A 13,259-nucleotide genomic window follows, 5' to 3' on the forward strand; every position below is an offset into this window, starting at 1 on the left:
AAATAGACAAGTATTTTCCCTCGGATCAGGAAGTCCAGAAATAGAGGGCATAGGTTTAGGGTGAGAGGGGAAAGAGACCTAAGGGGCAACCTTTTCACACAGTGTAGTCCGAGTATGGAATGAGCAGCCGGGGAGAGTGGTGGACGCTGGTAAAATTGCAACATTAAAGAGGCATTTGGATGTGTATATGAATAGAAAGGGTTTGGAGCGATAATCGGCTGGGTTATGGCAGGTAGGACTTGATTGGGTTGGGATCTCTCGTCCGCCAGGACGGGTTGGACCAAAAGGTCTGTTTCCATGCTGTACATCTCTGTGAAAATTAAATTAGATTACTTACAGTGTGGAAACAGGTCCTTCAGCCCAACCCACCCAAACACTACGGGCAATTTAAGCATGACCAATTCACCCGACCTTCATATCTTTGGACCGTGGGAAACACGGGGAGAACGTGCAAACTCCACACAGTCAGTCGCCTGAGGTAGGGAATTGAACCCAGGTCTCTGGCGCTGTGAGGCAGCAGTGCTACCCACTGTGCCACCCACTCCGGCTGACTCCTGCGATTCAAAATTGAGTGGAACTGTTGGGGATGGTTTGTTGGAAGTTGTGCAGTGAGCTGCCCCAGACATTCAGGGAGTCCTCAGGATTTTGTGACCCAACTCTGGATGGAGCCTTGGAAATAAAACCTGTCTGATTCCAGAGTACAACACAGACAGACTTCAAACAAGACCTTCCCTGGTTTTGTTCCAGGGAGGTCACATCTTCGCAAAAATAATAGATTGCTTTGTGGAAGTGAAAATTGATAGTGAGGAAAAGGCTGTAGATGTTAAACAACGGACTTCGGTAAGGTATTTTTTGAGGTAAGCTGATGGAGAAGGTTAAGTTGCAAGGGGTCCAGGGTCTATACTAGCTAAATGAATGGAGAACAGGCTGAGCAGCAGCAGACAGTGAGCAGCAGTGAAAGGGACTTTCTCAAAATGAAGAACTGTTCTGGGTGGTGCTTCACAGGGTTTAGACTGGGATCGCTATTGTTTATGATACACATAAATGAACAAAAGGAAGGTAAAGGCGGTCTGATTAATAAGTTTGCAGATGGCACTACGATTGGTAGAGTAGCAGAAAGTGAAGGGGACTGTCAGAGAATGCAACAGAAAATAGATCGATTGGAGAGTTGTGCAGAGAAATGGCAAATAGAGTTCAATTTGGACAAATGTGAGATGATGCATTTTGGAAGATCCAATTCAAGAGTGAACTATAGGGTAAATGGAAAAAACCCTGGGCAAAATTGATGTACAGAAAGATCTGGGTGTTCAGATCCATTGTTCCTTAGAGGGGCAGGTCGATAGAGAGGTCAAGAATGCATACAACATACTTTGCTTCCACCATTTTAAGAAGGGCAGAAAAGAGAAAATGGCGAAGTACAGACCAGTTAACTTGTGATCCACAGGAGGGAATTTGTTGGAATCTATTGTGTACAAGAGATGACAGGTCATGTTACAGTTGCGTACAGATTTGGTTCGACAACATTTCGAATAGTTCGTACAGTTCTGATCGCCACCTTACCGAAAGGTTGTGGATGCTTTGGAGAGGGTTCAGAGGAGTTTCATCAGGAAGTTTCCTGTTATTGGACAGAACTGGCTATAAAGAGAGGTTTGGTAGTTTAGGATTATTTTCATTAGACTGGCGGAAGTTTGGGGTCCTGATTGAGTTCGACAAAATCATACGAGGTATAGAAAAGATGGATAGCAAGATGCTTATTCCCAGAGTGGGGTACTCAATTTCTAGTGGTCAGGAATTCAAGATGAGAGGGAAAATGTTTTTGGGAGATATGTTCAGAAAGTGCATTACACAGTGTCTGGCAGATGCTTGAAACGCAATGCCAGCGGAGGTGTTAGACGTGGTCTTGATAGCGACATTTAATATGTATCTAGACAGATACATTAATGGGTAGGGAGCAGGGGGATACAGATTCTTCGAAAATAGGTGACATGTTTAGACAGAGGATCTGGATCGGTGCAGGCTTGGAAGGCCCTAAGGGCTGTTCTTGTGCTTTTTTTTTGTTCTTGGTAAATACTGGCGCAAAGTGTCTGTCCATATTTGAAAGGAAAATGAAAACAAGGCCAAATGTGGCACAGTGAATGTGTGGACAGGAAATTTTTTTCCGAGAACAGAAAATTGACTGGGAGACGAAAATGTTACATTATGTCTGCCTTCACGGAAGAAGATGCAGAACATATCCCAGAAATACCATAGAACTTTTGTAACTGAACACTAAAATCCTTCATACTCGTGCCGTGGTAGTATATGACAACATACCTGGATTGAGGATTGATAAGTCTGACAGACCAGATGTACTTCATACTGCAATTTCAGGGAAAGCAGCAATACACAGATGGATTGTATTGTGAATGACTGTATTTATCCGTATTCAATTTAAAAGGATATAAATACAAGCCAACGATTTAGGAATGGAAGAAGAGGGAGAGTGGAAAACCAAAGACCAGTTTACTTGTCATCCGCAGGAAGTAATCTTTTGCAATCTATCATAACGAATGTGATATTGGATACTGAGAAAGTAATGGCAAATTTCAAGAGAATGATTCTGCATTTATGAAAGGGAAGTTATAATTTACAAACGTTTTGTTTGAAGATATAGCTTGTAGCCCTAATCATAGAGAAGCAATGGATGTGATACAGTCAGATATTCATGAGGATTTGTAATCAGCACATACAGTATGTTAGCAGAAACATTAAAGCAAAGGGTATTGGAAGAAACATATATAAACAGGGAAGGTAAAAGTTAAGTTTGCCTTCATTTAAATACAGACGATGAAGGGTCACCTATACTCAAAGCATTAACTTACTCTCTCTTTACGGATGTTGTCTGACTCACTGTGATGTCTAGCATGTGTTAGTTTCAGTACAGATTCTAGCTTTTGTAGTAATTTGTTCAGACGAGCAAGAAAAACATTCTGCACTAGTTACACAGAGTGCTGGTGAGACTGTACCTGGAGCATTGTATACAATTTTGATGTCTTGATCTAAATAAAATATACTGATCCCATATACTGAATGGACATTCTCAGATTAATACCTCAGATAGCAAGGTATTCTGCTGGCGAAAATTGGCCTGAGATCAAGGTGGAATTCTGTTTGTGAAGCTGGTAAAGGTTGATAGATTGATATATGAGAGCTTCATGTCTGTTTTACTTAGGATAAGGAGAATGTAGGGACAAAATTCGAGAAGATGGACTGAGAAGCTCTTGAACAGACTGATGAAAGATGTGTACAGGGATTGATAGTTTTGGGTGGTATAAAATTGGAAACGTCCCTCGGTCCAGATCAGTTACATCTCAGGCTGCTGCTGGAGACAAGGGATGAAAGGCGCTGATGAAAATGTTTAAATACAATCTGGTCACAGGTAATGTACCGAGGGCTGGAGAACACCCTTTATGGGAAGGGCTGTAGAGATTGACCAAGGAACTACAGACCAGTGAGAATCAAATCAGTGTTCGAGAAACTTTTGCAGAAAATGGGTGGTTGTCGAAGACTGTTTGTATGTCAGTGCTGTGTCACTTATTATTTGTGGTATTCATAAATGATATAGATGTGAATGTGAAGGGGCATGGGGTGAGTGTAATAATGAAGTTTGTGTCCGACACATAGATTACTCGGGTGGTTGGCAGTGAGGAGGAAGGTCTTACGTAACAGGAAGATGCAGACAGAATGGTGAGATGGGTAGATCAATGGCAGATGGAATGTAACCATGATAAATATGAGGTGATGCACTTTGGAAGAAGGAACCAGACAGGGGAGGACTCAATAAATGGCAGCAGACTCGCAAGTTCAGAAGGTGTTTCTCCACACATCCCTGAATGTGACGGGACTGGGAATCACAGTCTGCTTCGCACCAAAAAAAGCAATCAGGACAATACAAGTGTGTACTAGAAAGGACGCATTTTCAGGGAGCTTTGAAAATTACATTAATGATAAAGTAATTAACATAGATAAATTTATTAATTAATAAGACAAGAATAATTATTCACATCATAGTGAAGGAGTGATCACAGTATGGCTGAATTTAGAATCCAGATGGAGAGTGTGAAGTTAAAATCCAATAACAGGTTCCTGTGCTTCAGCAAGGGAGACTACAATAGAATGAGGGAGGAGTTGGCGAAAGTCGCCTCGAAACAAATACTGCATGATGGGAGAGTTGACAAGCAGTGGAGAATTTTCAAAGGAGATTTTTAATTTCCGTGGCAAAAGTACATTCTAGTGAAAAGGAAAGACTCTAAGAAAATGGGTAATCTGTCAATTGTGTCTATGAAAATAAGGGATGCCACCAAATTGAAAGAGAAGGAATATGAAGTGGCCAAGAACAGCAGAAAGCTAAAAGATTGGGGAAAACATTAAAGGTCAACAGAAAGCCACAAAACGAACTATAAAGAAAAGTATGATAGAACACGAGAGAAAAAACAAAACAGAATTAAATGTAATCTTTCCAAATCTGCTGATGGTACCAAACTGAGATTGTGAGTGGGTAGGGAGGATATAAAAAGGTTTCAAGGTCGTTGAGACAAGTGGACTAAATGATAAAATATGTGTCAGCTGCAGAACAATGTGGATAGATGTTGAATTGAGCAATTCGGTTGGAAAAATAGACGAACAGGGTAGCATTTCAAATTAATGTAAAAAGGTTGCTGCATGAAGATACTTATGTGTATACTTTTGTTGACTTCTACACCAAACTCCAAGTTCCATGCAGGGCAGTGAGTTCTGAAGCCAGAAGTCAATACTGGGATTGATAATGGCACCCTTACCAGTATACATAAACCCACCAAGTGCTGAGCTGTGTCATTGAAAAAGATCTCGATCTCCTTGTACACCATTCACAGAAAGCAACACTGCTGCAAAAGAAAGCAGGCAGGAAGATAAATGATGTGTTGACCATTATTTCCGGGGGATTTGAGTCCAGTTGTGTCTTATTGCAGCTACACAGGGCCTTGGTGAGCTCCCATCTCGAACATTGTGCTTTATTCTGTGCAGTTTTGGTCTCCTTACCTAACAAGGGACAAACCTGATATTGAGGGAGAGCAGCAAAGGATGACCAGACTGATCTCGGGGATGACAGGCTTGTTGTGGGAGCAGAGTTTGATGTGACTGGGCCTGTATTCCGTGGAGTTTAGGAAAATGGGTGGAGATCTCAGTGAAATATATAAAACTCTGACAGGGTGCAACTGATTGTCAGCAGGGATGATAATTCCACTGGCTGGGACGTCTAAAACAAGGGTCACAGTATTAGGTACAGACAAGCCACTCTGAAATGACATGAGAATAAGTGTCTACACTCGCAGACTGGTGAACCTAGGGAATTCTGTCCCACATAACATTGCGTACTCTAAGGCACTGAATATAAATAAAGATTTCTAGACAATAAAGGGGTGAAGTTGCAGCAGGCTTTTGGTGTGGAGGTACAGGATCAACCATTGTTATATTGAATGGGCGAGCAAAATTGACGAAAGTTCCAACTTCATATTTTTCTGATATATGATCACTTCAAAGGATATACTGCACCTAGTGTTAGGGAAAAGTTAATTGAAAAGTTGTTTGGCCAAATCCTAGAGTGGGGAAGGCCCAGTGTGTTGAAAGGCCGAATCATTTCGCGATGTTTCTGTGCAGTTTGTGGGAAAGCTCTGTTAATGTTGCCATAAGTAGTGTCGACAGGACTGTGCTTCCTATTCCCTTTTCCGAGACAGAGGCTGGTGCCGGGTGTTATCTCATTTTTATCCATTAAGACCTCGGAAAAGTTTGATATAACGGCCTTGCATGGCCACTTCAGAGACCATTGAAGAGTTTACCTCAAGTCTGGACGTCTGGAGTCACTTTTTGGCTCGACTGGGAAAGCACTGGAGATTCACTTCCTGAATGTACATTGGGGAAGAAAATTTACGTTGACAATGGACATATGCTTCAAGGTCAATATTACTGACACCAGACTTTATATCTCGATATTTTATTAATTATATCAAACTTCCACCAAGTGCCAGAGCATTATTCTGGTCTGGATTAGTCATCCAGTGACATTTCCACAGCAACACCGTCTCCACATGGGGGCCTGGGCACATTATTTCTGTGCTGGTCGACAGCTCTGTCAAAGGAATTACCACCAATTTGATTATCGTGAAGGGACTGAGGGGGTGGCAATTGATCAGATTGTAATTATTCTCCTCTTAGGGGACGGAACACTTTTGTGTTATTATCCGCATTGCCAGGGAAATGTCAGAGTTGGAACTGGAATGAAACGGCTTCCACAGAGACACGGCTTGTTGTGCAGCACAAGTCTTTTGTTCTATTGCAGGAATGGTGTCAGGGCCCATTCCCTTTGTCGTATCTACTGTGTTCAGCTGTTTCTTCATGTTACGTGCAGCGAATCGAATTGTTTGAAGTCTGGCATCTGTGATTCTGTGGGGATGACCTGACCAACACTTCTGGGCTGAGGATGGGGTATATACTGCATCATTGTCTTTTACACTGATGAGCAGGAAGGTTCAATTTTTTTCGCGGAATGGTAAAGCAATAGCCGAGTGTTGTTGCTGCTGATGTGTTCGACTCACAACCACAGTAATATTCTGGTGACCTGAGTTCGAATCCTGTTACAGTACACGATGGAATTCAAATCCAATAAATGTTTGGGATTAAGTGTCGAATGATGATATGTAATCAATTGCTGATTGTGGGAACAATCTATTTGGTTTATTCATGTCCTTTAGGGAAGGAAACTGCCATCCATACCTGCTCTGGCCCACATGTAACTCCAGACACACAGCAATGTCATTGACTCTTAACAATCCTCTGGGCAATAAATGCTGACCTAGTCAGCAACGCCCTAATCCCAATGAACATTATTTTCAAATAATATTCGTGGAGTCCTTTTCTCTCGTTAGTTGTTCCATGGTTCGACCATATTTCTGACTGGATGTGGCAGGACTGCAGAGCTTCGATCGGATATGTTGGCTTTGTAATCATGTTGCCTTCTCTATCAGATATTATTCCCGCTGTTTGGAATGTAAGTACAGTAGTCAGTGTGATAGCTTTAACGTGTCATCAGTTTTAGGTAACCATATTTCTGACATTGGTATAGTCTATTCAATGAAACGTTGATGCAATAATGGGAAAGATTAGACTGGGCAAAACGTTACTGAATACAATTCTCCTTCTATCCAACTGTGATCTACAATACCAAATGAATTTCCAGGTTTGAGCTGCCCTGCAGTGCAATTCTACTGTCTATCCCCCAGTTCACACCAAGACCCATTCACCCATCACCCCGTGATCTACCCTGTTTACTAATGTGGTAACAATTCCATTTTAATATTCTCATTCCTTTAATTTTTCTCCATGGTGTCACATTTCTTACTTGTCGTGTTTTAGAAAAGCACGTGTATTTTCCGTGGGGCAACACCGTGGCTCAGTGATTCGTGTTGCTGCCTCACAGCGCTGGGACCCAGGTCCGATTCCATCCTCTGGCAACTATCTTGCACATTCTCGCTGTGTCTGTGTGAGGTTTTTTTTCCACAAGCTCCAGTTCCCACCCACAATCCAAAAATGTGCAGGTTACTGGCCTTGCTGAACTGCCTATAGTGTTCAGGAATGTGCAAGTAAGGTCCATTAGGATAGGGGAATAGGTCTGGTTGGTTTAGTCTTCAGAGGATCAGTGTGGACTTGTTGGGCCGAAGGGCCTGTTTCCACACGGTAACGATTCCAATTCCATCCCGTCGTGCCACTTTCGGTTTTAACATTGTAACTCTTTATCTCTGTTTCTCTCCATGGCCTTGATTAAGAACTTTGTAGTGTCAATCTTATGTAATTTCAGAACAAATGAATTTGTCTATCTTGCGTTATTGTTCACTTCCCAGTGTATGGTGCTCCATGTTGGACAGGGTGTTTGAGCAATTTTGACACACGTCTTTCAAGCTGTTCAAAACCAGAAATTGCTGGAGAAACTCAGCAGATGTTGCATCATCTGTGGCAACAGAAAAACGAAGCAGAGGTAGTATTTCAAGTCCAGCTTGACCCTTGTTCAGAACTGAAAATGACGTTTTAATCCCTTGACAAAAGTGGACGAGGGATGATGGGAAACAGAGCATGTGGAGATGCAATGACGCAGAGGTGGGGCTTTTGATTGTGGTGAAAGAGAAGGGAATGTAGATTGAGTGAACATTAAAGTGTGAATGGGAAAAATTGTTTCTCTCTACTGAGTGCAACATAAACAAGACATAGACAAGATCATAGGGAAACCAGGAAGCAGAATATATGTAAAATGGAGAGCAGCCATAATGTTTTCAGACTGTGAAGTTATGGAAATGAATGTTAACTCCTACGGGCTGTAACATACAATCCGTACAGTGAGGTGTGACTCGAGCTTGGGTTGTGCTTCATTGGATCATTGCAGCAGCTCAGGACCGAAATGTCAGCATGAGAGCAAGGAATATTAGTGAAATGGGAAGCAGTGAGAAGGTCAAGGTTATTCTTCCAGACAGAGTGGGAATGTTCCTCGGTGCAGTCTCTGTTTGGTCTCACCAGTGTAAAGGAGACTGCATTGTGAGCAGCAATGACAGGAGACTGGATTGAAAGAGTACAAGTGAAATGTTGCTTCACCTGGGAGGTGTGATTGAGTCAGTCTCCGCTGATCATATGTTCAGCCACATGCAGAAGTTCTGCCAAATGATTGTATTGAACCAGACATCTAAATTAAGGATTTTTGTCTTACATCTGGTCTGAGTCATGATGTGGAATTACACCCAGAGGAAGGTCAGTGGGTACACATGGGCAGACATTCAAGCAGATATCCCATACTGCTCAGAAATTATTATTTGTGTTCGAAAAGAAGGACTCGAAGGAAGATGCTTCACAAAGTCTTTCAAGGATACTATTCAATCACAAATTAACGAGCATTAGTGTGTGCCCAGATTTAGGACATTTATTTCAAGGCCCAGAAGCATATGTGAGGCATGAATTTCAATTGTGCTTCCTAAATTACGCCTTGAAACCCCTGCCATTACTGCTCCATCCTCTTCCCTTCTTGTCTCCCCTTACTGATTCCAGGTTCTCCCTCTCCAATTACAGAGCACATTCGCTCACATTACGGTCCATACCCACTACAACTGAAGTTCTTTGAACATGTCTACCTTCCCTGCAGTAGCATCAAGCTCCGTTTGTGCTGACACATTGCCTCTGGTCTCAGTGTGGTTCAGCCTCTCTATTCATGCTGTTTTACACCTCCCACTCACATCTCACTCCGGAACGTGTCCTTCTAGAGTAAACTTTATTGTAATCACCTCTTCCCCTTTGCACTGAATAATCCAAAATTCAAAAAGTATTCTCAGCCTTCATCTCAATGTGCGAAAGGCAACTGTACGCTGACCGTGTGGTATAATAATTCCCTTTCTTACATAGCTCTGGCCAGAGAAACATTTTCACTGTAGAGATCATCACCCCCTTTAGACAAAGGAATTTATTTACTTGACGTCATATTGACACTCGTAAAAGTTTCACGCTGCCTTAGTATTGTAACATGGAGAAAAAACAAATCACAGTGTGAAGTTTGGGCTGAGTTTTCTTTACCTGTCATTTTAAAAAAAATATTGTTTCAAATTTGCAATGCTATTAGTGAATGCTTGTTCTTGATGTTAGTATCAAATGAATGCAAGATGTTGAGAGGTGACGTTCTGGAAGTTAATAAAATCATGGGAAGCTTGGATAGGGTGAATTGCCAAGGTCTTTTCCACACGATAGGGGAGACCAACCAAATAGCTTTAATGCGAAAAGGGGAAGATTTAACAGGGACAAAACGGCAACTTTTTCATGCAGAGGAGGTGTGTGTATGAAATGACCTGCCAGATGAGCTGTTAGATGCAAGTACAGTGACAACATTTAAATGACAGTTGGACAAACATATGAATGGGAAGCATTGAGGCATGTGGACTAAATGCAATCAGATGAGACGAGTTTAGTTTGGAAAACCTGGTCAGCATGGACAGGTTGATTAAAATGTTTGTGCTCAATATGACTGTATGAATCTAGAAAGCGAGGGACAAAGCAAGAAATAGACAGAAAAAGGATTAAAACTTATGATGTATTTAAATTGGCAAGAAATATAAAAACAAGCATCACAAGTTTTTTTTCTGTGTGTATATAAAATGTTGAAGATGTGTGTGTGACTTTTGGTAGAAAGAAAGTCAGGAAAGTAAATTGAGGACATTCGGAGGGTGTGACGGGGCAAGTGGCTACAGGGAAGTGGGAGATAATTTACACCAGTACTTGACATCAATCTTCACAGGAGAAAGCGTTGTAAGTATTTCAAAATCATCAAGAAAATGGTAATAGGAGGGTTCTTGAACTGTCTCTAACAAAAGGTACAAGGATTTTAACAACAGATAAAACTAAGGATAGGCAGGTCAGCAGTAATTCATAATTGGCTTTAGAAGTAGTGGTTACAGAGTGACTGGTGCCACTGTGTGAAATATTCCATAACTCTCTGGATTACAGTGAAACTCGTGAAGCTCCATTATGGCGCCTATTTTCAAGGATGGAGCAACACCAAAGCAGGAACCATTTAGCCTAGCCATTATTGCTAGAAATCAACGACAGTCTGTTATTAAGGAAGGAATTACAGGGCATTTAGAAAAGCGTCAGGCAGAGTCGGCATGTTTTTGTTAAAGGGAAACTATATTTTGCCTTGTAAAATCATGCAACGTTTTTCTGGAGATCCCTGACAATGTAAAAAGCAGACTTGATAAAGGGGAACTGGTAGACATGAGACTTTCCAGAGATTTTCCACAAGGTATCACAAAGTAAATGTTCTTCCACCAGACAGAAACTCATAGTATGATGGATACTATATTAGCATGGGATGAAGGATGGTTAGCACATAGAAATTGGAGAATCAGGATTCATCAGTCTTTATGATAAAGTCATATCTACTGTAGTAGCAGCAATATCAGTCCAATGGCTTCAGTTATTTGCATCTATACTGCGAGGCTGAAGGAGAGAACTGAGTGCAATACTCATCCGAGTTTGAGGATGACACTGACAACCAAAAGGCAGGCTGTTATTTAATGAAGAGGAGTCCCAACAAAGGATCAGTACAAAGGGATTGAGGTGTTCCTGAGCATGAAACATAAAGTCAGCATGCTGATGCAGAAAGTAACTAGATTGGTACATTAAGCCGGTTTCTGGGATGTAAGGGTTGAATTTTTTAGTATATCTAAAATGATGAGGCAATTATTCATTGTGCCTGAAATGAATGACTGTGACATTACTGAAATGGACAAGATTGAGAGGGGGCTTGACAAGGTATTTGTTGAGAATGTGGTTCCACATCTGGGCAGAGTGTCTCACTCTGGGATACTGATACAGAATAATGGATATCGATTTCAAACTGAGATGTAAAGAAATGTCATCTTTCAGAAGATAGTGAATGTCTGGAATTCCCGAACCCAGAGAGTTGTGGAAGGTGGGTCACTGAATGTATTTACAGAGGGGGTGGATTGGTTTCGGACATATATGCGAGTTCAGAGTTACGAGGGGGTAGCAGGAAAGTGGAGTTGAGCCATCCTGGAATCTACAAGTACATTTTCGAAAAAAGGCCTAACCATCGGAGTGGCCTCGATCTGCCCCTGTGTTGCAGGTCCGAAGGGCTGAATGCAACATCAGAACATAGGGCTGAGGGACACGAGGGGGCCATTCGGCCCTTTGACACTACTCCACCAGTAAAGTACGTTATGGTTCATCTTATTGTGCTCTCAGCAGCACTTTTCTTTCCATGTCCCATTATCCCTGATACACATGTCTATGGAAAATCAGATGAAGCAAGCCTCAATATAATACAAAGATTAAGCCATCACAAACTTCTGGGAAAGACAATTCCCACTTGAATAAATGCCCCTTTTGTGAATTCTCCTTACTCCGGTTTTGACTGTGTTTGGAGGATGCCACTGTTTCCTTTTCTAGTACCACTCCTCCACTGTTCGCAACAAATTTAAATGTAACCATGTTGGCGATATGGCCAATGATAAAGGTCTCAGACTGGGTCAGGTTCAGTGATAGGAACAAGTCAGGCAGACCTCTTCAGTCAGCAAATTATAACTAATAGAAAGAATGGATGAGCATGGTGGATCTGCAGTTAGCACTGCTGCCTCATATCACCAAGGAGCTGGGTTCAATTGCAACCTTCAATTCTCCCCGTGTCTATGCGTGTTTCCTCCATTTGATCCAGTTTCCTCCCACAATCCAAAGATGTGCAGGTTAGAGTTAATTGGCCATGCTCAATTATCCATAGTGCTCAGGGATGTGTAGGTTAGGTGGTTTAGTCATGGAAAATGCAGGATTATATGGTTAGGGTAGGGGGATAGTTCTGGGTGGGATGCAGTTCAGTTGGCCAGTGTGGACTCAATGGACAGAATGTCCTGCTTCTACACTGTAGAGGTTCTATGACAATGACAAGTTTGGACTAGACAAACACCCAGTGGGTATCTACCTGATCCATGCTCCTCAAGGTCTTGCATATTTTAATAAGATCGCCTCTCATTCCAAGAATAATCTGTTAAAGCCTCTATAGTATAAAATTAAAAATCACACAACACCAGGTTATAGTCCAACAGGTTTAATTGGATGCAATCTAGCTTTCGGAGCGACGCTCCTTCATCAAGTAATAGTGGAGGGCTCGATCGTAACACAGAATTTATAGCAGAAATTTACAGTGTGATATAACTGAAATTATACATTGAAACATTGATTGTCTGTTCAGCCTTTCATCTATTGGAATACAGTGATAGTTTCACTTCTTTCATGTGTAAATAGCAAAACCGTTTTTTTTTGAAGTTGCAGTCTCGGGTTAGCTGTTAACAATGGTGATAGCTAGACATCACCTTCAACATATTGTCTAGTTTTCACCATTGTTAACAGGTCACCCAAGACTGCAACTTCAAAAAAAAAAGTTTTGCGATTTTCACATGAAAAAAGTGAATCTATCACTGTATTCAAATAGATGAAATGCTTAACAGACAATTAATGTTTCAATGTATCATTTCAGTTACATCCCATAGGAAATTTCTGCTACAAATTCTGTGTTACGATCGAGCCCTCCAATGTCACCTGATGAAGGAGTGTCGCTCCGAAAGCTAGATTGCTTCCAATTAAACCTGTTGGACTATAACCTGGTGTTGTGTGATTTTTAACTTTGTACGCCCCAGCCCAACACC

The sequence above is a fragment of the Chiloscyllium punctatum genome, chromosome 14, assembly GCF_047496795.1.
Source record: "Chiloscyllium punctatum isolate Juve2018m chromosome 14, sChiPun1.3, whole genome shotgun sequence".
Taxonomy (NCBI): domain Eukaryota; kingdom Metazoa; phylum Chordata; class Chondrichthyes; order Orectolobiformes; family Hemiscylliidae; genus Chiloscyllium; species Chiloscyllium punctatum.